The 25031-nt window shown below is 38.1% G+C and overlaps 3 non-coding genes across 3 annotated transcripts; all 3 read right to left on the reverse strand.

Annotated features, from left to right (window-relative positions):
- Positions 1–1863: 1863 nt before the first annotated feature.
- On the reverse strand, positions 1864–1971 carry LOC148569021 (small nucleolar RNA R71). Its single transcript, XR_015881698.1, has one exon. It is a non-coding gene; the product is annotated as a small nucleolar RNA R71 (small nucleolar RNA).
- Positions 1972–11054: 9083 nt separating this feature from the next.
- On the reverse strand, positions 11055–11162 carry LOC148569022 (small nucleolar RNA R71). The gene has a single exon (XR_015883011.1). It is a non-coding gene; the product is annotated as a small nucleolar RNA R71 (small nucleolar RNA).
- An 8179-nt stretch (positions 11163–19341) lies between these two features.
- On the reverse strand, positions 19342–19449 carry LOC148569023 (small nucleolar RNA R71). Its single transcript, XR_015881456.1, has one exon. It is a non-coding gene; the product is annotated as a small nucleolar RNA R71 (small nucleolar RNA).
- Between the last annotated feature and the right edge of the window lie 5582 nt (positions 19450–25031).

Raw genomic sequence — 25031 nt, forward strand, 5'->3', positions numbered from 1 at the left:
TCAAGTTGAAAGTTTGGTGTCAATTGCATATTCATCTTGCATTTTCGAAAAATTCATGCATTCATAGTGTTCTTCATGATCTTCAAGTTATTCTTGGTAAGTCTTCTTGTTTGATCTTGATGTTTTCATGTTTTGTGTCTTTTCTTGTTTTTCATATGCATTCTTGCATTCATAGTGTCTATACATGAAAAATTTTTAAGTTTGGTGTCTTGCACGTTTTCTTTGCATTAAAAATTTTTCAAAAATAAGTTCTTGATGTTCATCTTGACATTTAAAGTGTTCTTGGTGTTCATCTTGACATTCATAGCATTCTTGCATGCATTCATTGTTTTGATCCAAAATTTTCATGCATTGAGTCTTTTTCATGTTTTTTCCTCTCATCATTAAAAATTCAAAAATAAAAAAATATCTTTCCCTTTTTCACTCATAAATTTTGAAAATTTGAGTTGACTTTTTCAAAACTTTTTAAAATCTAGTTGTTTTTATGAGTCAAATCAAATTTTCAATTTAAAAATCTTATCTTTTTCAAAATCTTTTTCAAAAATCAAATCTTTTTCATTTTTCTTATTTATTTTTGAAAATTTTACAAATATTTTTCAAAAATCTTTTTCTTATCTTTATCTCCTAAATTTCGAAAATGACATCATCAATTAATGTTTTGATTCAAAAATTTCAAGTTTGTTACTTACTTGTTAAGAAAGATTCAAACTTTGAGTTCTAGAATCATATCTTGTGATTTCTTGTGAATCAAGTCATTAATTGTGATTTTAAAAATCAAATCTTTTTCAAAACTAATTTCAATCATATCTTTTCAAAAATATCTCTTTATCTTATCTTTTTCAAAATTTGATTTTAAAATATCCTTTCTAACTTCTTATCTTCTTATCTTTTCAAAATTGATTTTCAAATTTGTTTCAACTAACTAACTAACTTTTTGTTTGTTTCTTATCTTTTTCAAAACTACCTAACTAACTCTCTCTCTCTCTCTAATTTTCGAAAATATCTTCCCTCTTTTTCAAAATTTCTTTTTAATTAACTAATTATTTTAATTTTTGATTTTAATTCTCGAAAATTACTAACCTTTTTCAAAAACTATTTTCGAAAATCACTAACTCTTTTTCAAAAAATTATTTTCGAAAATTCTCTCTCTCTCTTATCTCCTTCTATTTATTTATTCATCTACTAACACTTCATCTCACCCAAATTCGAACCCCCTCTTCCATCTGTGTTCGAATTTTTTCTTCTTCTTTTCTTCTACTCACACAGGGACCTCTATACTGTGGTAAAAAGGACCCCTATTATTATTATTTTTCTGTTCCTCTTTTTCATATGAGCAGGGGCAAGGACAAGAACATTCTTGTAGAAGCAGATCCAGAACCTGAAAGGACTCTGAAGAGGAAACTAAGAGAAGCTAAATTACAACAATCCAGCAAGCACCTTTCAGAAATTTTCGAACAAGAAGAGGAGATGGCAGCCGAAAATAATAATAATGCAAGGAGGATGCTTGGTGACTTTACTGCACCTAATTCCAATTTACATGGAAGAAGCATCTCCATTCCTGCCATTGGAGTAAACAATTTTGAGCTGAAACCTCAATTAGTTTCTCTGATGCAGCAGAACTGCAAGTTTCATGGACTTCCATCTGAAGATCCTTTTCAGTTCTTAACTGAATTCTTGCAGATATGTGATACTGTTAAGACTAATGGAGTAGATCCTGAAGTCTACAGGCTCATGCTTTTCCCTTTTGCTGTAAGAGACAGAGCTAGAGTATGGTTGGACTCTCAACCCAAAGATAACCTGAACTCTTGGGATAAGCTGGTCAAGGCTTTCTTAGCCAAGTTCTTTCCTCCTCAAAAGCTGAGTAAGCTTAGAGTGGATGTTCAGACCTTCAGACAGAAAGAAGCTGAATCCCTCTATGAAGCTTGGGAGAGATACAAAGAACTGACCAAAAAGTGTCCTTCTGACATGCTTTCAGAATGGACCATCCTAGATATATTCTATGATGGTCTATCTGAATTGGCTAAAATGTCATTGGATACTTCTGCAGGTGGATCCATTCACCTAAAGAAAACGCCTACAGAAGCTTAAGAACTCATTGACATGGTTGCTAATAACCAGTTCATGTACACTTCTGAGAGGAATCCTGTGAGTAATGGGACGCCTATGAAGAAGGGAGTTCTTGAAATTGATACTCTGAATGCCATACTGGCTCAGAATAAAATATTGACTCAGCAAGTCAATATGATTTCTCAGAGTCTGAATGGAATGCAAGCTGCATCCAACAGTACTCAAGAGGCATCTTCTGAAGAAGAAGCTTATGATCCTGAAAACCCTGCAATAGCAGAGGTGAATTACATGGGTGAACCTTATGGAAACACCTATAACCCCTCATGGAGAAATCACCCAAATCTCTCATGGAAGGATCAACAAAAGCCTCAACAAGGCTTTAATAATGGTGGAAGAAATAGCTTTAACAATAGTAAACCTTTTCCATCATCCACTCAGCAACAGACAGAGAACTCTGAATAAAATACCTCTAATTTAGCAAACTTAGTCTCTGATCTATCTAAGGCCACTGTAAGTTTCATGAATAAAACAAGGTCCTCTATTAGAAATTTGGAGGCACAAGTGGGCCAGCTGAGTAAAAGGATCACTGAAATCCCTCCTAGTACTCTCCCAAGCAATACAGAAGAAAATCCAAAAGGAGAGTGCAAGGCCATTGACATAGTCAACACGGCCGAACCTGGAGAGGAAGGGGAGGACGTAAATCCCAGTGAGGAAGACCTCCTGGGACGTCCAGTGATCAATAAGGAGTTTCCCTTTGAGGAACCAAAAGAATCTAAGACTCATCTAGAGACCATAGAGATTCCATTGAACCTCCTTATGCCCTTCATGAGCTCTGACGAGTATTCATCTTCTGAAGAGAATGAGGATGTTACTGAAGAGCAAGTTACCAAGTACCTTGGTGCAATCATGAAGCTGAATGCCAAATTATTTGGTATTGAGACTTGGGAAGATGAACCTCCCTTGTTCACCAATGAACTAAGTGATCTGGATCAACTGACATTGCCTCAAAAGAAACAGGATCCTGGAAAGTTCTTAATACCTTGTACCTTAGGCAACATGATCTTTGAAAAGGCTCTGTGTGACCTTGGTTCAGGGATAAACCTCATGCCTCTCTCTGTAATAGAGAAACTGGGAATCTTTGGGGTACAAGCTACTAAAATCTCATTAGAGATGGCAGACAATTCAAGAAAACAGGCTTATGGACAAGTAGAGGACGTGTTAGTAAAGGTTGAAGGCATTTACATCCCTGCTGATTTCATAATCCTTGATACTGGGAAGGATGAGGATGAATCCATCATCCTTGGAAGACCTTTCCTAGCCACAGCAAGAGCTGTGATTGATGTTGACAGTGGTGAATTAGTCCTTCAATTGAATGAGGACTCCCTTGTGTTTACAACTCAAGGTTACCCTTCTGTAAACATGGAAAAGAGGCACAGTAAGCTTCTCTCAAAACAGAGTCAACCAGAGCCCCCACAGTCAAACTCTAAGTTTGGTGTTGGGAAGTCTCAACAATGCTCTAAACATCTGTGAGGCTCCATGAGAGCCCACTGTCAAGCTATTGACATTAAAGAAGCGCTTGTTGGGAGGTAACCCAATTTTTATTTATCTAATTTTATTTTTCTTGTTCTTTCATGTTTTATTAGGTTCATGATCATGTGGAGTCACAAAATAAATATAAAAATTGAAAACGGAATCAAAAACAGCAGAAGAAAAATCACACCCTGGAGGAAGACCTTACTGGCGTTTAAACGCCAGTAAGAAGCATCTGGCTGGCGTTCAACGCCAGAACAGAGCATGGTTCTGGCGCTGAACGCCCAAAATGGGCAGCATCTGGGCGTTTGAACGCCAGAATTGCACCCTGGAGAAGAGCTGGCGCTGAATGCCCAGAACAAGCATGGTTTTGGCGTTCAACGCTAGAAATGGGCAAAAAATGGGCGTTCAACGCCCAGAACAAGCACCAATCTGGCGCTGAACGCCCAGCGTTGTGTGCAAGGGCATTTTACATGCCTAATGGGTGCAGGGATGTAAATCCTTGACACCTCAGGATCTGTGGACACCACAGGATCATCTCAGGATCTGTGGACCCCACAGGATCCCCACCTACCTCCACTCACTTCTTCTCACCCCTCTTTCACACAATCCCATTAACACTCTTCCCCAAAACTCTTCACCAATCACCTCAATCTCTCTTCCCTATAACCACTTCACCACTCACATCCATCCACTCTTCCCCATAAACCTACCTCATAAACCCCACCTACCTTCAAAATTCAAAATCAATTTCCCACCCAAAACCCACCCTTATGGCCGAACCTTACCCTCCCTCCCTTCCCTATATAAAGCCCTCCATTCTTCTTCATTTTCACACAACACAACCCTCTCTTCCCCTTCTTGGCCGAATACACCCCTCCCCCCTCTCCTCCATATTTTCTTCTTCTTCTTCATCTATTCTTTCTTCTCTTGCTCGAGGGCGAGCAATATTCTAAGTTTGGTGTGGTAAAAACATAAGCTTTTTGTTTTTCCATTACCATTGATGGCACTTAAGACCGGAGAATCCTCTAGAAAAGGGAAAGGGAAGACAAAAGCTTCCACCTCCGAGTCATGGGAGATGGAAAGATTCATCTCCAAAGCTCATCAAGACCACTTCTATGATGTTGTGGCCAAGAAGAAGGTGATCCCCGAGGTCCCTTTCAAGCTCAAGAAGAATGAGTATCCGGAGATCCGACATGAAATCCAAAGAAGAGGTTGGGAAGTTCTAACAAACCCCATCCAACAAGTCGGCATCCTAATGGTTCAGGAGTTCTATGCCAATGCATGGATCACTAGGAACCATGATCAAAGTAAGAACCCAAACCCAAAGAATTATATTACAATGGTTCGGGGGAAATACTTAGATTTTAGTCCGAAAAATGTGAGGTTGGCGTTTAACTTGCCTATGATGCAAGGAGATGCACGCCCCTACACTAGAAGGGTCAACTTTAATCAAAGGTTGGACCAAGTCCTCATGGACATATGTGTGGAAGGAGCTCAATGGAAGATTGACTCCAAAGGCAAGCCGGTTCAATTAAGAAGACTGGACCTCAAGCCTGTGGCTAGAGGATGGTTGGAGTTCATCCAACGCTCCATCATCCCCACTAGCAACCGATCTGAAGTTACTGTGGATCGGGCCATCATGATTCATAGCATCATGATTGGAGAGGAAGTAGAAGTTCATGAAGTCATCTCCCTTGAATTCTACAAAATAGCCGAAAAGCCCTCTCCTGGGGCAAGGCTAGCTTTTCCTCATCTTATTTGCCATCTATGTTACTCAGCTGGAGCTTTCATAGAAGGAGACATTCCCATTGAGGAAGAGAAGTCCATCACTAAGAAAAGGATGGAGCAAGCAAGAGAGCCCATTCATGGATCTCAAGAGACGCATGAAGCTCATCACCATGAGATCCCGGAGATGCCTCAAATGCATTTTCCTCCACAAAACTATTGGGAGCAAATCAACACCTCCCTAGGAGAATTAAGTTCCAACATGGGACAATTAAGGGTGGAACATCAAGAGCACTCCATCATTCTTCATGAAATAAGAGAAGATCAAAAAGCAATGAGGGAGGAGCAACAAAGACAAGGAAGAGACATAGAAGAGCTCAAGGACATCATTGGTTCCTCAAGAAGGAAACGCCACCATCACTAAGGTGGACTCATTCCTTGTTCTTACATTCTCTGTTTTCCGTTTTCTCTATGTTAAGTGCTTATCCATGTTTGTGTCTTCATTACATGATCATTAGTATTTAGTAACTTTGTCTTAAAGTTATGAATGTCCTATGAATCCATCACCTCTCTTAAATGAAAACTGTTTTAATTCAAAAGAACAAGAAGTACATAAGTTTCAAATTTATCCTTGAACTTAGTTTAATTATATTGATGTGGTGACAATGCTTCTTGTTCTCTGAATGAATGCTTGAACAGTGCATATGTCTTTTGAAGTTGTTGTTTAAGAATGTTAAATATGTTGGCTCTTGAAAGAATGATGATAAGGAGACATGTTATTTGATAATCTGAAAAATCATAAAAATGACTCTTGAAGCAAGAAAAAGCAGCAAAGAACAAAGCTTGCAGAAAAAAAATATAGGCAAAAAAAAAAAAGAAAAAGCAAGCAGAAAAAGCCAAAAGCTCTTAAGACCAAGAGGCAAGAGCAAAAAGCCAATAACCCTTAAAATCAAAAGGCAAGGGTAAATAAAAAGGATCCCAAGGCTTTGAGCATCAGTGGATAGGAGGGCCTAAAGGAATAAAATCCTGGCCTAAGCGGCTAAACCAAGCTGTCCTTAACCATGTGCTTGTGGCGTGAAGGTGTCAAGTGAAAACTTGAGACTGAGCAGTTAAAGTCAAGGTCCAAAGCAAAAGAAGAGTGTGCTTAAGAACCCTGGACACCTCTAATTGGGGACTTTAGCAAAGCTGAGTCACAATCTGAAAAGGTTCACCCAATTATGTGTCTGTGGCATTTATGTATCCGGTGGTAATACTGGAAAACAAAGTGCTTAGGGCCACGGCCAAGACTCATAAAATAGCTGTGTTCAAGAATCATCATACTGAACTAGGAGAATCAATAACACTATCTGAACTCTGAGTTCCTATAGATGCCAATCATTTTGAACTTCAATGGATAAAGTGAGATGCCAAAACTATTCAAGAGGCAAAAAGCTACAAGTCCCGCTCATTTAATTGGAGCTATGTTTCATTGATAGTTTGGAATTTATAGTATATTCTCTTCTTTTTATCCTATTTGATTTTCAGTTGCTTGGGGACAAGCAACAATTTAAGTTTGGTGTTGTGATGAGCGGATAATTTATACGCTTTTTGGCATTGTTTTTAGTATGTTTTTAGTAGGATCTAGTTACTTTTAGGGATGTTTTTATTAGTTTTTATATTAAATTCACATTTCTGGACTTTACTATGAGTTTGTGTGTTTTTCTGTGATTTCAGGTATTTTCTGGCTGAAATTGAGGGACTTGAGCAAAAATCAGATTCAGAGGTTGAAGAAGGACTGCTGATGCTGTTGGATTCTGACCTCCCTATACTCAAAGTGGATTTTCTGGAGCTACAGAACTCAAAATGGCGCGCTTCTAATTGCGTTAGAAAGTAGACATCCAGGGCTTTCCAGCAATATATAATAGTCCATACTTTGGCTGAGTTTAGAGGACGTAAAAGGGAGTTGAACACAAGTTCTACGCTGCTGTCTGGAGTTAAACGCCAGAAACACGTCACAAACCAGAGTTGAACGCCAGAAACACGTTACAACCTGGCGTTCAACTCCAGAAAGAGCCTCTGCACGTGTAACATTCAAGCTCAGCCCAAGCACACACCAAGTGGGCCCCGGAAGTGGATTTATGCATCAATTACTTACTTCTGTAAACCCTAGTAGCTAGTTTATTATAAATAGAACTTTTTACTATTGTATTAGACATCCTGGATTGTATTTCTGATCCTATGATCACGTTTTGGGGGCTGGCCATTTGGCCATGCCTGAACCTTTCACTTATGTATTTTTGACGGTAGAGTTTCTACACTCCATAGATTAAGGTGTGGAGCTCTGCTGTTCCTCATGAAGTAATGCAAAGTACTACCGTTTCTTTATTCAATTCAACTTATTCCGCTTCTAAGATATTCATTCGCACTTCAACATGAATGTGATAAACGTGACAATCATCATCATTCCTTATGAACGCGTGCCTGACAACCACTTCCGTTCTACCTTCGATTGAATGATTATCTCTTGGATCTCTTTATTAGAATCTTCATGGTATAAGCTAGATTGATGGCGGCATTCATGAGAGTCTGGAAAGTCTAAACCTTGTCTGTGGTATTCCGAGTAGGACTCTGGATTGAATGACTGTGACAAACTTCAAACTCGCGAGTGTTGGGCGTAGTGACAGACGCAAAAGGAGGGTGAACCCTATTCCAGTATGATCGAGAACCTCAGATGATTAGCCGTGCTGTGACAGAGCATTTGGACCATTTTCACAAGAGGATAGGATGCAGCCATTGACCACGGTGATGCCTCCAGACGATTAGCCATGCAGTGACAGCGCATCGGACCATTTTCCAGAGAGGATAAAAAGTAGCCATTGACAATGGTGATGTCCTTACATAAAGCCAGCCATGGAAAGGAGTAAGATTGATTGGATGAAGACAGTAGGAAAGCAGAAGTTCAGAGGAACAAACGCATCTCTATACGCTTATCTGAAATTCCCACCAATGAATTACATAAGTATTTCTATCTTTATTTTCTATTTATTTATTATTAATTTTCGAAAATACTATAACCATTTGATATCCGCCTGACTGAGATTTACAAGGTGACCATAGCTTGCTTCATACCAACAATCTCCGTGGGATCGACCCTTACTCACGTAAGGTTTTATTACTTGGACGACTTAGTGCACTTGCTGGTTAGTTGTATCGAAGTTGTGAATGAAAAATGATTTATTAAGACGTGCGTACAGAGTTTTTGGCGCCGTTGCCTGAGATCACAATTTCGTGCACCAAGTTTTTGGCGCCGTTGCCGGGGATTGTTCGAGTTTGGACAACTGACGGTTCATCTTGTTGCTCAGATTAGGTAATTTTCTTTTTTTTTTATTTTCAAAAATTTTTCAAAAATCTTTCAAAAATTTCTCATCTGTTTTCGAAAAAAAAAATTAAAATTCTTTTCAAAAAAAATTTTTATTCTAATTTATGTTCTTCAGAATTTTTAAGAATGAATTCTAGAGTTTCATGAAAAATGTTGGAGCCTGGCTGGCTGTAAAGCCATGTCTAATTCTTTTGGATAGGGGCTTCCAACCATCGGCATAGAGGCAAGTTAATTTGATAAGTAATGAGCAGTATATTCTGATGTTACATGCTAAAGCTTGGCTAGCTATTAAGCCATGCCTAACCCTCAGATTGGAGCTTTAGACTAAGAGTACAAAAATTCCTGGAATTCATATTAAAAATTTTGGAATCCTTATTTTTCTTTTTCACAAATAATTTTTGAAAAATACAAAAAAAAATCACAAAATCATAAAAAATCAAAAATATTTTGTGTTTCTTGTTTGAGTCTTGAGTCAATTTCAAGTTTGGTGTCAATTGCATACTCATCTTGCATTTTTCGAAAAAATTCATGCATTCATAGTGTTCTTCATGATCTTCAAGTTGTTCATGGTAAATCTTCTTGTTTGATCTTGATGTTTTCTTGTTTTGTGTCTTTTCTTGTTTCTCATGTGCATTTTTGCATCCATAGAGTCTAAGCATAAAAAATTTCTAAGTTTGGTGTCTTGCATGTTTTCTTTGCATCAAAAATTTTTCAAAAAATATGTTCTTGATGTTCATCATGATCTTCAAAGTGTTCTTGGTGTTCATCTTGACATTCATAGCATTCTTGTATGCATTCATTGTTTTGATCTAAAAATTTTAATGCATTGCATCATTTTCATGTTTTTCTCTCTCATCATAAAAATTCAAAAAAAAAAAATAAAAAAATATCTTTCCCTTTTTCCTCTCATAAAATTCGAAAATTTAAGTTGACTTTTTCAAAAATTTTTAAAATCTAGTTGTTTTCTATGAGTCAAATCAAATTTTCAAATCTTATCTTTTTCAAAATCTTTTTCAAAAATCATATATTTTTCACTTTTCTTATTTATTTTCAAAAATTTTTAAAAATATTTTTCAAAAATCTTTTTTTTATCTTTACCACATAATTTTCGAAAATAATATCATCAATTAATGTTTTGATTCAAAAATTTCAAGTTTGTTACTTGCTTGTTAAGAAAGATTCAAACTTTAAGTTCTAGAATCATATCTTGTGATTTCTTGTGAATCAAGTCATTAATTGTGATTTTAAAAATCAAATCTTTTTTTTAAAACTAATTTCAATCATATCATTTCAAAAATATCCTTTTATCTTACCTTTTTCAAAATCATATCTTTTTCAAAAATTTGATTTTAAAATATCTTTTCTAACTTCTTATCTTCTTATCTTTTTAAAAAAAATTGATTTTCAAAATTTGTTGCAACTAACTAACTAACTTTTTGTTTGTTTCTTATCTTTTTCAAAACTACCTAACTAACTCTCTCTCTCTAATTTTCGAAAATATCTCCCTCTTTTTCAAAATTTCTTTTTAATTAACTAATTATTTTAATTTTTGATTTTAATTTTCGAAAATTACTAACCTTTTTCAAAAACAATTTTCGAAAATCACTAACTCTTTTTCAAAAAAATAATTTTCGAAAATTCTCTCTCTCTCTCATCTCCTTCTATTTATTTATTTATTTACTAACATCTCTTCCTCACTCACCAAAAATCTGAACTCTCTCTCTCTCTCTGAGTTCAGATTTTCTCTTCTTCTTTTCTTCTACTCACATAAGGAAACCTCTATACTTGGGTAAAAAGGATCCCTATTATTATTATTTTTCTGTTCCTTCTTTTTCATATGAGCAGGAGCAAGGAAAAGAATATTCTTGTTGACGCAGATCCAGAACCTGAAAGGACTCTGAAGAGGAAACTAAGAGAAGCTAAATTACAATAATCCAGCAAGCACCTGTCAGAAATTTTCGAACAAAAAGAGGAGATGGCAGCCGAAAATAATAATAATGCAAGGAGAATGCTTGGTGACTTCACTGCACCTAATTCCAATTTACATGGAAGAAGCATCTCCATCCCTACCATTGGAGCAAACAATTCTAAGCTGAAACCTCAATTAGTTTCTTTGATGCAGCAAAACTGCAAGTTCCATGGACTTCCATCTGAAGATCCTTTTCAGTTCTTAACTGAATTCTTGCAGATCTGTGATATTGTTAAGACTAATGGAGTAGATCCTTAAGTCTACAGGCTCATGCTTTTTCCCTTTACTGTAAAAGACAGAGCTAGAGTGTGGTTGGACTCTCAACCCAAAGATAGCCTGAACTCTTGGGATAAGCTGGTCAAGGCTTTCTTAGCCAAGTTCTTTCCTCCTCAAAAGCTGAGTAAGCTTAGAGTGGATGTTCAAACCTTCAGACAGAAAGAAGGTGAGTCCCTCTATGAAGCTTGGGAGAGATACAAGGAGCTGACCAAAAAGTGTCCTTCTGACATGCTTTCAGAATGGACCATCCTGGATATATTCTATGATGGTCTGTCTGAATTAGCTAAAATGTCATTGGATACTTCTGCAGGTGGATCCATTCACCTAAAGAAAACGCCTGCAAAAGCTCAAGAACTCATTGACATGGTTGCTAATAACCAGTTCATGTACACTTCTGAAAGGAATCCTGTGAATAATGGGACGCCTATAAAGAAGGGAGTTCTTGAAATTGATACTCTGAATGCTATATTGGCTCAGAATAAAATATTGACTCAGCAAGTCAATATGATTTCTCAGAATCTGAATGGAATGCAAGCTGCATCCAACAGTACTCAAGAGGCATCTTCTGGAGAAGAAGCTTATGATCCTGAGAACCCTGCAATAGCAGAGGTAAATTACATGGGTGAACCCTATGGAAACACCTATAACCCATTATGGAGAAATCACCCAAATCTCTTATGGAAGGATCAACAAAAGCCTCAACAAGGCTTTAATAATGGTGGAAGAAATAGGTTTAGCAATAGCAAGCCTTTTCCATCATCCACTCAGCAACAGACAGAGAACTCTGAACAAAATATTTCTAATGTAGCAAACTTAGTCTCTGATCTATCTAAGGCCACTGTGAGTACCATGAATGAAACAAGGTCTTCCATTAGAAATTTGGAAGCACAAGTGGGCCAGCTGAGTAAAAGGATCACTGAAATCCCTCCTAGTACTCTCCCAAGTAATACAGAAGAAAATCCAAAAGGAGAGTGCAAGGCCATTGAATTGACCATCATGGCCAAAACCACAAAAGAGGACAAGGACGTGAATCCCAAGGAGGAAGACCTCCTGGGACGTCCAGTGATCAATAAGGAGTTTCCCTCTGAGGAACCAAAGGAATTTGAGGCTCATCTAGAGACCACAGAGATTCCATTAAACCTCCTTATGCCATTCATGAGCTCTGATGAGTATTCCTCTTCTGAAGAGAATGAGGATGTTACTGAGGAGCAAGTTACCAAGTACCTTGGTGCAATCATGAAGCTAAATGCCAATTTATTTGGTATTGAGACTTGGGAAGATGAACCTCCCTTGTTCACCAATGAACTGAGTGATCTAGATCAACTGACATTGCCTCAGAAGAAACAGGATCTTGGAAAGTTCCTAATACCTTGTACCATAGGCACCATGACCTTTGAGAATGCTCTATGTGACCTTGGTTCAGGGATAAACCTCATGCCTCTCTCTGTAATAGAGAAACTGGGAATCTTTGGGGTGCAAGCTGCTAAAATCTCATTAGAGATGGCAGACAATTCAAGAAAATAGGCTTATGGACAAGTAGAGGACGTGTTAGTAAAGGTTAAAGGCCTTTACATCCCTGCTGATTTCATAGTCCTAGATACTGGGAAGGACGAGGATGAATCCATCATCCTTGGAAGACCCTTCCTAGCCACAGCAAGAGCTGTGATTGATGTTGACAGAGGTGAACTAGTCCTTCAAGTGAATGAGGACTCCCTTGTGTTTCAAACTCAAGATTATCCTTCTGTGAACATGGAAAAGAGGCACAGTAAGCTTCTCTCAAAACAGAGTCAACCAGAGCTCCCACAGTCAAACTCTAAGTTTGGTATTGGGAGGCCACAACCAAATTCTAAGTTTGGTGTTGAACTCCCATATCCAAACTCTAAGTTTGGTGTTGGAGAGTCTCAACAATGCTCTGAACACCTGTGAGGCTCCATGCGAGCCCACTGTCAAGCTATTGACATTAAAGAAGCGCTTGTTGGGAGGCAACCTAATTTTTATTTATCTAATTTTATTTTTATTTTCATTGTTCTTTCATGTTTTATTAGGTTCATGATCATGTGGAGTCACAAAATAAATAGAAAAATCAAAAACAGAATCAAAAACAGCAGAAGAAAAATCACACCCTGGAGGAAGGGCTTACTGGCGTTTAAACGCCAGTAAGGAGCATCTGTCTAGCGTTCAACGCCAGAACAGAGCATGTTTCTGGCGTTCCAAGCAGCATCCTGGCGTTCAGACGCCAGAAATGCGCAGTCAAGAAGAGCTAGCGCTGAACACCAGAAACAAGCATCTGGCTGGCGTTCAACGCCAGAAATATGCTGCATCTGGGCGTTGAACACCCAGAACAAGCATCAATTCGGAGTTTAAACGCCAGAATTGCATGCAAAGGCATTTTACATGCCTAATGGGTGCAGGGATGTAAATCCTTGACACCTCAGGATCTGTGGACACCACAAGATCATCTCAGGATCTGTGAATCTCACAGGATTCCCACCCACCTCACCCTCTCTCTCTCTCCATTCATGGTCATCCCTTCTGTTTTCCATTCACCACTCACATCCATACACACATCCCTCCATCTCCTCCATATCTTCTTCTTCTTCTTCTTCTATTCTTTCTTCTCTTGCTCGAGGGCAAGCAATATTCTAAGTTTGGTGTGGTAAAAGCATAAGCTTTTTGTTTTTCCATTACCATTAATGGCACCTAAGGCCAGAGAAACCTCAAGAAAGAGAAAAGGGAAGGCAATTGCTTCCACCTCTGAGCCATGGGAGATGGAAAGATTCATCTCACAAGCCCATCACTAAGAAAAGGATGGAGCAAACAAGAGAGCCCACTCATGAAGCTCAAGAAACACATGAGGAAGCTCACCATCAAGAAATCCCTGAGATGCCTCAAATGCATTTTCCTCCACAAAACTATTGGGAGCAAATCAACACCTCCCTAGGAGAATTAAGTTCCAACATGGGACAATTAAAGGTGGAACATCAAGAGCACTCCATCATCCTTCATGAAATTAGAGAAGATCAAAAAGCAATAAGGGAGGAGCAACAAAGACAAGGAAGAGACATAGAAGAGCTCAAGGACATCATTGGTTCCTCAAGAAGGAAACGCCACCATCACTAAGGTGGATTCATTCCTTGTTCTTACATTCTCTGTTTTTCGTTTTCTTTATGTTAAGTGCTTATCCATGTTTGTGTCTTATTACATGATCATTAGTCTTTAGTAACTTTGTCTTAAAGTTATGAATGTCCTATGAATCCAGCACCTCTCTTAAATGAAAAATGTTTTAATTCAAAAGAACAAGAAGTACATGAGTTTCGAATTTATCCTTGAACTTAGTTTAATTATTGATGTGGTGACAATGCTTCTTGTTTTCTGAATGAATGCTTGAACAGTGCATATGTCTTTTGAAGTTGTTGTTTAAGAATGTTAAATATGTTGGATCTTGAAAGAATGATGACAAGGAGACATGTTATTTGATAATCTGAAAAATCATAAAAATGATTCTTGAAGCAAGAAAAAGCAGCAAAGAACAAAGCTTGCAAAAAAAAAATAATTAAAAAAAAAGCAAGCAGAAAAAGCCAAAAGCTCTTAAAACCAAAAGGCAAGAGCAAAAAGCCAATAACCCTTAAAACCAAAAGGCAAGGGTAAATAAAAAGGATCCCAAGGCTTTGAGCATCAGTGGATAGGAGGGCCTAAAGGAATAAAATCATGGCCTAAGCGGCTAAACCAAGCTGTCCCTAACCATGTGCTTGTGGCGTGAAGGTGTCAAGTGAAAACTTGAGACTGAGCGGTTAAAGTCAAGGTCCAAAGCAAAAGAAGAGTGTGCTTAAGAACCCTGGACACCTCTAATTGGGGATTTTAGCAAAGCTGAGTCTCAATCTGAAAAGGTTCAACCAATTATGTGTCTGTGGCATTTATGTATCCGGTGGTAATACTGGAAAACAAAGTGCTTAGGGCCACGGCCAAGACTCATAAAATAGCTGTGTTCAAGAATCATCATACTGAACTAGGAGAATCAATAACACTATCTGAACTCTGAGTTCCTATAGATGCCAATCATTCTGAACCTCAATGGATAAAGTGAGATGCCAAAACTATTCAAGAGGCAAAAAGCTACAAGTCCCGCTCATCTGATTGGAGCTATGTTTCATTGATAGTTTGGAATTTATAGTATATTCTCTTCTTTTTATCCTATTTGATTTTCAGTTACTTGGGGACAAGCAACAATTTAAGTTTGGTGTTGTGATGAGCAGATAATTTATACGCTTTTTGGCATTGTTTTTAGTATGTTTTTAGTAGAATCTAGTTACTTTTAGGGATGTTTTCATTAGTTTTTATGTTAAATTCACATTTCTGGACTTTACTATGAGTTTGTGTGTTTTTCTGTGATTTCAGGTATTTTCTGGCTGAAATTGAGGGACTTGAGCAAAAATCAGATTCAGAGGTTGAAGAAGGACTGCTGATGCTGTTGGATTCTGACCTCCCTTCACTTAAAGTAGATTTTCTGGAGCTACAGAACTCAAAATGGCGCGCTTCCAATTGCGTTGGAAAGTAGACATTCAGGGCTTTCTAGAAATATATAATAGTCCATACTTTGGCCGAGTTTAGATGACGTAAAAGGTCGTTGAACGCCAGTTCTACGCTGCTGTCTGGAGTTAAACGCCAGAAACACGTCACAAGCCAGAGTTGAACGCCAGAAATACGTTACAAACTGGCGTTCAACTCCAAGATTGACCTCTACACGTGTAACATTCAAGCTCAGCCCAAGAACACACCAAGTGGGCCCCGGAAGTGGATTTATGCATCCATTACTTACTTCTGTAAACCCTAGTAACTAGTTTAGTATAAATAGGACTTTTTACTATTGTATTAGACATCTTTGATCAGTTTTATGCTATCTTAGACTTTCGTGGGGGCTGGCCATTCGGCCATGCCTGAACCATTATCACTTATGTATTTTCATATGGTAGAGTTTCTGCACTCCATAGATTAAGGTGTGGAGCTCTGCTGTTCCTCAAAGATTAATGCAAAGTACTACTGTTTTTCTATTCAATTCAACTTATTCCGCTTCTAAGATATTCATTCACACTTCAACCTGAATGTGATGAACGTGACAATCATCATCATTCCCCCACGAACGCGTGCCTGACAACCACTTCCGTTCCACCTTAGATTGAATGAGTATCTCTTGGATCTCTTAATCAGAATCTTCGTGGTATAAGCTAGATTGATTGCGGTATTCATGAGAGTCCGGAAAGTCTAAACCTTGTCTGTGGTATTCCGAGTAGGACTCTGGGATTGAATGACTGTGACGAACTTCAAACTCGCGAGTGCTGGATGTAGTGACTGACGCAAAAGGAGGGTGAATCCTATTCCAGTATGATCGAGAACCTCAGATGATTAGCCGTTCTGTGACAGAGAATTTGGACCATTTTCACAAGAGGATGGGATGCAGCCATTGACAAGGGTGATGCCTCCAGACGATTAGCCATGCAGTGACAGCGCATCGGACCATTTTCCAGAGAGGATAAATAGTAGCCATTGACAACGGTGATGTCCTTACATAAAGCCAGCCATGGAAAGGAGTAAGACTGATTGGATGAAGACAGCAGGAAAGCAGAGGTTCAGAGGAACGAAAGCATCTCTATACACTTATCTGAAATTCTCACCAATGATATACATAAGTGTTTCTATCCTTATTTTATGTTTATTTATTATTTATGTTCGAAAACTCCATAACTATTTTATATTCGCCTGACTGAGATTTACAAGGTGACCATAGCTTGCTTCATACCAACAATCTCCGTGGGATCGACCCTTACTCACGTAAGGTTTATTACTTGGACGACCCAGTGCACTTGCTGGTTAGTTGTATCGAAGTTGTGAATGAAAAACGATTTATTAAGACGTGCATATAGAGTTTCTGGCGCCGTTGCCTGAGATCACAATTTCGTGCACCAAGTTTTTGGCGCCGTTGCCGGGGATCACAATTTCGTGCACCAAGTTTTTGGCGCCATTGCCGGGGATTGTTCGAGTTTGGACAACTAACGGTTCATCTTGTTGCTCAGATTAGGTAATTTTCTTTTTGTTTTATTTTCAAAAAGTTTTCAAAAATCTTTCAAAAAAATTTCTCCTTTATTTTCGAAAAAAAAAATCAATCTTTTCAAAAATATATTTTTCTTCAGAATTTTTAAGAATGAATTCTAGAGTTTCACGAAGCATGTTGAAGCCTGGCTGGCTGTAAAGCCATGTCTAATTCTTTTGGATAGGGGCTTCCAACCATCAGCATAGAGGCAAGTTAATTGGAATGTCAGCCGTGGCATGTCTGAGTTACATACTAAAGTTTGGCTGGCTATTAAGCCATGCCTAACCCTCAGATTGGAGCTTTAGAATAAGAGTGCAAGATTCCTGGAATTCATATTAAAAATTTTGGAATCCTTATTTTTCTTTTTCAAATGATTTTCGAAAAAATTAAAAGAAAATACAAAAAAATCATAAAATCATAAAAAAAAATGTATTTTTGTGTTTCTTGTTTGAGTCATGTGTCATGTTATAAGTTTGGTGTCAATTGCATATTCATCTTGCATTTTTCGAAAATTCATGCATTCATAGTGTTCTTCATGATCTTCAAGTTGTTCTTGGTAAGTCTTCTTGTTTGATCTTGATGTTTTCATGTTTTGTGTCTTTTCTTGTTTTTCATATGCATTCTTGCATTCATAGTGTCTATACATGAAAGATTTTTAAGTTTGGTGTCTTGCATGTTTTCTTTGCATTAAAAAATTTTCAAAAATAAGTTCTTGATGTTCATCTTGATCTTCAAAGTGTTCTTGGTGTTCATCTTGACATTCATAGCATTCTTGCATGCATTCATTGTTTTGATCTAAAAAATTTTCATGCATTGCATCATTTTCATGTTTTTCTCTCTCATCATAAAAAATAAAAAAAAAATATCTTTCCCTTTTTCTCTCTTAAAATTTCAAAAATTAGATTTGACTTTTTCAAAAATTTTTAAAATCTAGTTGTTTTTATGAGTCAAATCAAATTTTCAATTTAAAAATCTTATCTTTTCCAAAATCTTTTTCAAAAATCAAATCTTTTTCATTTTTCTTATCTATTTTCGAAAATTTCAAAAAAATATTTTTCAAAAATCTTTTTCTTAATTTTACATCATATTTTCAAAAATAACATCATCAATTAATGTTTTGATTCAAAAATTTCAAGTTTGTTACTTGCTTGTTAAAAAAGATTCAAACTTTGAGTTCTAGAATTATATCTTGTGATTTCTTGTGAATCAAGTCATTAATTGTGATTTTAAAAATCAAATCTTTTTCAAAACTAATTTCAATCATATCTTTTCAAAAATATCTCTTTATCTTATCTTTTTCAAAATTTGATTTTAAAATATCCTTTCTAACTTCTTATCTTCTTATCTTTTCAAAATTGATTTTCAAATTTGTTTCAACTAACTAACTAACTTTTTGTTTGTTTCTTATCTTTTTCAAAACTACCTAACTAACTCTCTCTCTCTCTCTAATTTTCGAAAATATCTTCCCTCTTTTTCAAAATTTCTTTTTAATTAACTAATTATTTTAATTTTTTATTTTAATTTTCGAAAAAATTACTAACCTTTTTCAAAAACTATTTTCGAAAATCACTAACTCTTTTTCAAAAATAATTTTCGAAAATTCTCCTTCTCTCTCATCTCCTTCTATTTATTTATTCATCTACTAACACCTCTCTTCATCCCACATCTCTGCTCTCCTTACCCTCGTGTTTCTTTCTTTACATTACATTCTTTTCTTCTTCTACTCACATAGGGGAACCTCTATACCTGTGGTAAAAAGAATCCCTATTATTATTTTTCTGTCCCTCTTTTTCATATGAGCAGGAGTAAGGACAAGAACATTCTTGTTGAAGCAGATCCAGAACCTGAAAGGACTCTGAAGAGGAAACTAAGAGAAGCTAAATTACAACAATCCAGCAAGCACCTTTCAGAAATTTTCAAACAAGAAGAGGAGATGGCAGCCGAAAATAATAATAATGCAAGGAGGATGCTTGGTGACTTTACTGCACCTAATTCCAATTTACATGGAAGAAGCATCTCCATTCCTGCCATTGGACAAACAATTTTGAGCTAAAACCTCAATTAGTTTCTCTGATGCAGCAGAACTGCAAGTTTCATGGACTTCCATCTGAAGATCCTTTTCAGTTCTTAACTGAATTCTTGCAGATCTGTGATACTGTTAAGACTAATGGAGTAGATCATGATGTCTACAGGCTCATGCTTTTCCCTTTTGCTGTGAGAGACAGAGCTAGAATATGGTTGGACTCTCAACCTAAGGATAGCTTGAACTCTTGGGATAAGCTGGTCAAGGCTTTCTTAGCCAAGTTCTTTCCTCCTCAAAAGCTGAGTAAGCTTAGAGTGGATGTTCAGACCTTCAGACAGAAAGAAGGTGAATCCCTCTATGAAGCTTGGGAGAGATACAAATAACTGACCAAAAAGTGTCCTTCTGATATGCTTTCAGAATGGACCATCCTGGATATATTCTATGATGGTCTATCTGAATTGGCTAAAATGTCATTGGATACTTCTGCAGGTGGATCCATTCACCTAAAGAAAATGCCTGCAGAAGCTCAAGAACTCATTGACATGGTTGCTAATAACCAGTTCATGTACACTTCTGAGAGGAATCCTTTGAGTAATGGGACGCTTATGGAGAAGGGAGTTCTTGAAATTGATACTCTGAATGCATTACTGGCTCAGAATAAAATATTGACTCAGCAAGTCAATATGATTTCTCAGAGTTAGGATGGAATGCAAGCTGCATCCAACAGTACTCAAGAGGCATCTTCTGAAGAAGAAGCTTATGATCCTGAAAACCCTGCAATAGCAGAGGTGAATTACATGGGTGAACCTTATGGAAACACCTATAACCCCTCATGGAGAAATCACCCAAATCTCTCATGGAAGGATCAACAAAAGCCTCAACAAGGCTTTAATAATGGTGGAAGAAATAGGTTTAACAATAGTAAACCTTTTCCATCATCCACTCAGCAACAGACAGAGAACTCTGAACAAAATACCTCTAATTTAGCAAACTTAGTCTCTGATCTATCTAAGGCCACTGTAAGTTTCATGAATGAAACAAGGTCCTCCATTAGAAATTTGGAGGCACAAGTGGGCCAGCTGAGTAAAAGGATCACTGAAATCCCTCCTAGTACTCTCCCAAGCAATACAGAAGAAAATCCAAAAGGAGAGTGCAAGGCCATTGACATAGTCAACACGGGCGAACCTGGAGAGGAAGGGGAGGACGTAAATCCCAAAGAGGAAGACCTCCTGGGACGTCCAGTGATCAATAAAGAGTTTCCTTTTGAGGAACCAAAGGAATCTGAGACTCATCTAGAGACCATAGAGATTCTATTGAACCTCCTTATGCCCTTCATGAGCTCTGACGAGTATTCATCTTTTGAAGAGAATGAGGATGTTACTGAAGAGCAAGTTACCAAGTACCTTGGTGCAATCATGAAGCTGAATGCCAAATTATTTGGTATTGAGACTTGGGAAGATGAACCTCCCTTGTTCACCAATGAACTAAGTGATCTGGATCAACTGACATTGCCTCAGAAGAAACAGGATCCTGGAAAGTTCGTAATACCTTGTACCATAGGCAACATGATCTTTAAAAAGGCTCTGTGTGACCTTGGTTCAGGGATAAACCTCATGCCCCTCTCTGTAATAGAGAAACTGGAAATCTTTGGGGTGCAAGCTACTAAAATCTCATTAGAGATGGCAAACAATTCAAGAAAATAGGCTTATGGACAAGTAGAGGACGTGTTAGTAAAAGTTGAAGGCCTTTACATCCCTGCTGATTTCATAATCCTTGATACTGGGAAGGATGAGGATGAATCCATCATCCTTGGAAGACCTTTCCTAGCCACAGCAAGAGCTGTGATTGATGTTGACAGAGGTGAATTAGTCCTTTAATTGAATGAGGACTCCCTTGTGTTTACAACTCAATGTTACCCTTCTGTAAACATTGAAAAGAGGCACAGTAAGCTTCTCTCAAAACAGAGTCAACCAGAGCCCCCACAGTCAAACTCTAAGTTTGGTGCTGGGAGGCCACAACCAAACTCTAAGTTTGGTGTTGAACTCCCATATCCAAATTCTAAGTTTGGAGTTGGGAAGTCTCAACAATGCTCTGAACATCTGTGAGGCTCCATGAGAGCCCACTGTCAAGCTATTGACATTAAAGAAACGCTTGTTGGGAGGCAACCCAATTTTTATTTATCTAATTTTATTTTTCTTGTTCTTTCATGTTTTATTAGGTTCATGATCTTGTGGAGTCACAAAATAAATATAAAAATTGAAAACGGAATCAAAAATAGCAGAAGAAAAATCTCACCCTGGAGGAAGACCTTACTAGCGTTTAAACGCCAGTAAGAAGCATCTGGCTAGCGTTCAACGCCAGAACAGAGCATGGTTCTGGCGCTGAACGCCCAAAATGGGCAGCATCTGGGCGTTTGAACGCCAGAATTGCACCCTGGAGAAGAGCTGGCGCTGAACGCCCAGAACAAGCATGGTTCTGGCGTTCAACACCAGAAATAGGCAACAAATGGGCATTCAACGCCCAGAACAAGCACCAATCTGGCGCTGAACGCCCAGAGTTGTGTGCAAGGGCATTTTGCATGCCTAATTTGGTGCAAGGTTGTAAATCCTTGAACACCTCAGGATCTGTGGACCCCACAGGATCCCCACCTACCTCCACTCACTTCTTCTCACCCCTCTTTCACACAATCCCATAAACACTCTTCCCCAAAACTCTTCACCAATCACCTCAATCTATCTTCCCTATAACCACTTCACCACTCACATCCATCCACTCTTCCCCATAAACCTACCTCATAAACCCCACCTACCTTCAAAATTCAAAATCAATTTTCCACCCAAAACCCACCCTTATGGCCGAACCTTACCCCCCTCTCCTCCATATTTTCTTCTTCTTCTTCATCTATTCTTTCTTCTCTTGCTCGAGGGCGAGCAATATTCTATGTTTGGTGTGGTAAAAACATAAGCTTTTTGTTTTTCCATTACCATTGATGGCACCCAAGACCGGAGAATCCTCTAGAAAAGGGAAAGGGAAGACAAAAGCTTCCACCTCCGAGTCATGGGAGATGGAAAGATTCATCTTCAAAGCTCATCAAGACCACTTCTATGATGTTGTGGTCAAGAAGAAGGTGATCCCCGAGGTCCCTTTCAAGCTCAAGAAGAATGAGTATCCGGAGATCCGACATGAAATCCAAAGAAGAATGAATGCTTGAACAGTGCATATGTCTTTTGAATTTGATGTTTAAGACTGTTAAATATATTGGCTCTTGAAAGAATGATGAACATGTGACATGTTATTGATAATCTGAAAAATCATAAAAATGATTCTTGAAGCAAGAAAAAGCAGTGAATACAAAAGCTTGCAGAAAAAAAATATAGAGAAAGAAAAAGAAAAAGCAAGCAGAAAAAGCCAAAGCTCTTAAAACCAAAAGGCAAGAGCAAAAAGCCAATAGCCCTTAAAACCAAAAGGCAAGGGTAAAAAGGATCCAAGGCTTTGAGCATCAGTGGATAGGAGGGCCTAAAGGAATAAAATCCTGGCCTAAGCGCTAAACCAAGCTGTCCCTAACCATGTGCTTGTGCCGTGAAGGTGTCAAGTGAAAACTTGAGACTGAGCGGTTAAAGTCAAGGTCCAAAGCAAAAAGAAGAGTGTGCTTAAGAACTCTGGACACCTCTAATTGGGGACTTTAGCAAAGCTGAGTCACAATCTGAAAAGGTTCACCCAATTATGTGTCTGTGGCATTTATGTATCCGGTGGTAATACTGGAAAACAAAGTGCTTAGGGCCACGGCCAAGACTCATAAAGTAGCTGTGTTCAAGAATTATCATACTGAAATAGGAGAATCAATAACACTATCTGCATTCTAAGTTCCTATAGATGCCAATCACTCTGAACTTCAATGGATAAAGTGAGATGCCAAAACTATTCGGAAGCAAAAAGCTACTAGTCCCGCTCATCTAATTAGAATCTGAGCTTCACTCAAAAACTCTGAGATATTATTGCTTCTTGACTTATTAGTAGTCTATTTTATTTATCTAGTTGCTTGGAGACAAGCAACAGTTTAAGTTTGGTGTTGTGATGAGCGGATATTTTATACGCTTTTTGGGGTTAATTTCATATAGTTTTTAGTATGTTTTAGTTAGTTTTTAGTTTATTTTCATTAGTTTCTAGGAAAAATTCATATTTCTGGACTTTACTATGAGTTTGTGTGTTTTTCTGTAATTTCAGGTATTTTCTGGCTGAAATTGAGGGAGCTGAGCAAAAATCTGATTCGGCTGAAAAAGGACTGCTGATGCTGTTGGATTCTGACCTCTCTGCACTCGGAATGGAATTTCTGGAGCTACAAGAGTCCAAATGGCGCGCTTTCAATTTCTTTGGAAAGTAGACATCCAGGGCTTTCCAGAAATATATAATAGTCCATACTTTGCTCAAAGATAGATGACGTAAACTGGCGTTCAATGCCAGTTCTATGTTGCAGTCTGGCGTCCAGCGCCAGAAACAAGTTACAAGTTGGAGTTCAACGCCAGAAACAGGTTACAACCTGGCGTTGAATGCCCAAAACAGCCCATGCACGTGAGAAGCTTAAGTCTCAGCCCTAGCACACACCAAGTGGACCCCAGAAGTGGATTTCTGCACTATCTATCATAATTTACTCATTTTCTGTAAACCTAGGTTACTAGTTTAGTATTTAAACAACTTTTAGAGATTTATTTTGTATCTCATGATATTTTAGATCTAAACTTTGTACCTTTTGACGGCATGAGTCTCTAAACTCCATTGTTGGGGGTGAGGAGCTCTGCTGTGTCTCGATGAACGAATGCAAGTATTTCTGTTTTCCATTCAAACATGCGTGTTCCTATCTAAGATATCCATTCGCACTTCAATATGAATGTGATGAACGTGACAATCATCATCATTCCTCCACGAACGCGTGCCTGACAACCACTTACGTTCCACTGTAGAATGAATGAATATCTCTTAGATCTCTTAATCAGAATCTTCGTGGTATAAGCTAGATTGATGGCAGCATTCAAGAGAATCCGGAAAGTCTAAACCTTGTCTGTGGTATTCTGAGTAGGATTCAGGGATTGAATGACTGTGACGAGCTTCAAACTCGCAAGTGCTGGACGTAGTGACAGACGCAAAAGGATAGTAAATCCTATTCCGGTACGATTGAGAACCTGCAGATGATTAGCCGTGCGGTGACAGCGCACCTGGACCCTTTTCACTGAAAGGATGGATGGTAGCCATTGACAACGGTGATCCACCAACACATAACTTGCCATTGGAGGACATGCGTGCGTGAATCAGAAACAGAGGAAAGCAGAATTTAAGCATTTGAGAAAAAAACTAGTTCAAAAACTTGGTGCACGAAATTGTGATCTCAGGCAATGGCGCCAGAAACTCTGTACGCACGTCTTAATAAATCTTTTTTCATTCACAACTTCGATACAACTAACCAGCAAGTGCACTGGGTCGTCCAAGTAATAAACCTTACGTGAGTAAGGGTCGATCCTACGGAGATTGTTGGTATGAAGCAAGCTATGGTCACCTTATAAATCTCAGTCAGGCGGATATAAAATAGTTATGGAGTTTTCGAACATAAATAATAAATAGATAGAAAATAAGGATAGAAACACTTATGTATATCATTGGTGAGAATTTCAGATAAGTGTATAGAGATGCTTTCGTTCCTCTGAACCTCTGCTTTCCTGCTGTCTTCATCCAATCAGTCTTACTCCTTTCCATGGCTGGCTTTATGTAAGGACATCACCGTTGTCAATGGCTACTTTTAATCCTCTCTGGAAAATGGTCCGATGTGCTGTCACTGCATGGCTAATCGTCTGGAGGCATCACCCTTGCCAATGGCTGCATCCTATCCTCTTGTGAAAATGGTCCAAATGCTCTGTCACAGCACGGCTAATCATCTGAGGTTCTCGATCATACTGGAATAGGATTCACCCTCCTTTTGCGTCTGTCACTACGCTCAGCACTCGCG

The sequence above is a fragment of the Arachis ipaensis genome, chromosome B4 (assembly GCF_059453495.1).
Source record: "Arachis ipaensis isolate K30076 ecotype BB chromosome B4, ASM5945349v1, whole genome shotgun sequence".
Classification (NCBI taxonomy): Eukaryota; Viridiplantae; Streptophyta; class Magnoliopsida; order Fabales; family Fabaceae; genus Arachis; species Arachis ipaensis.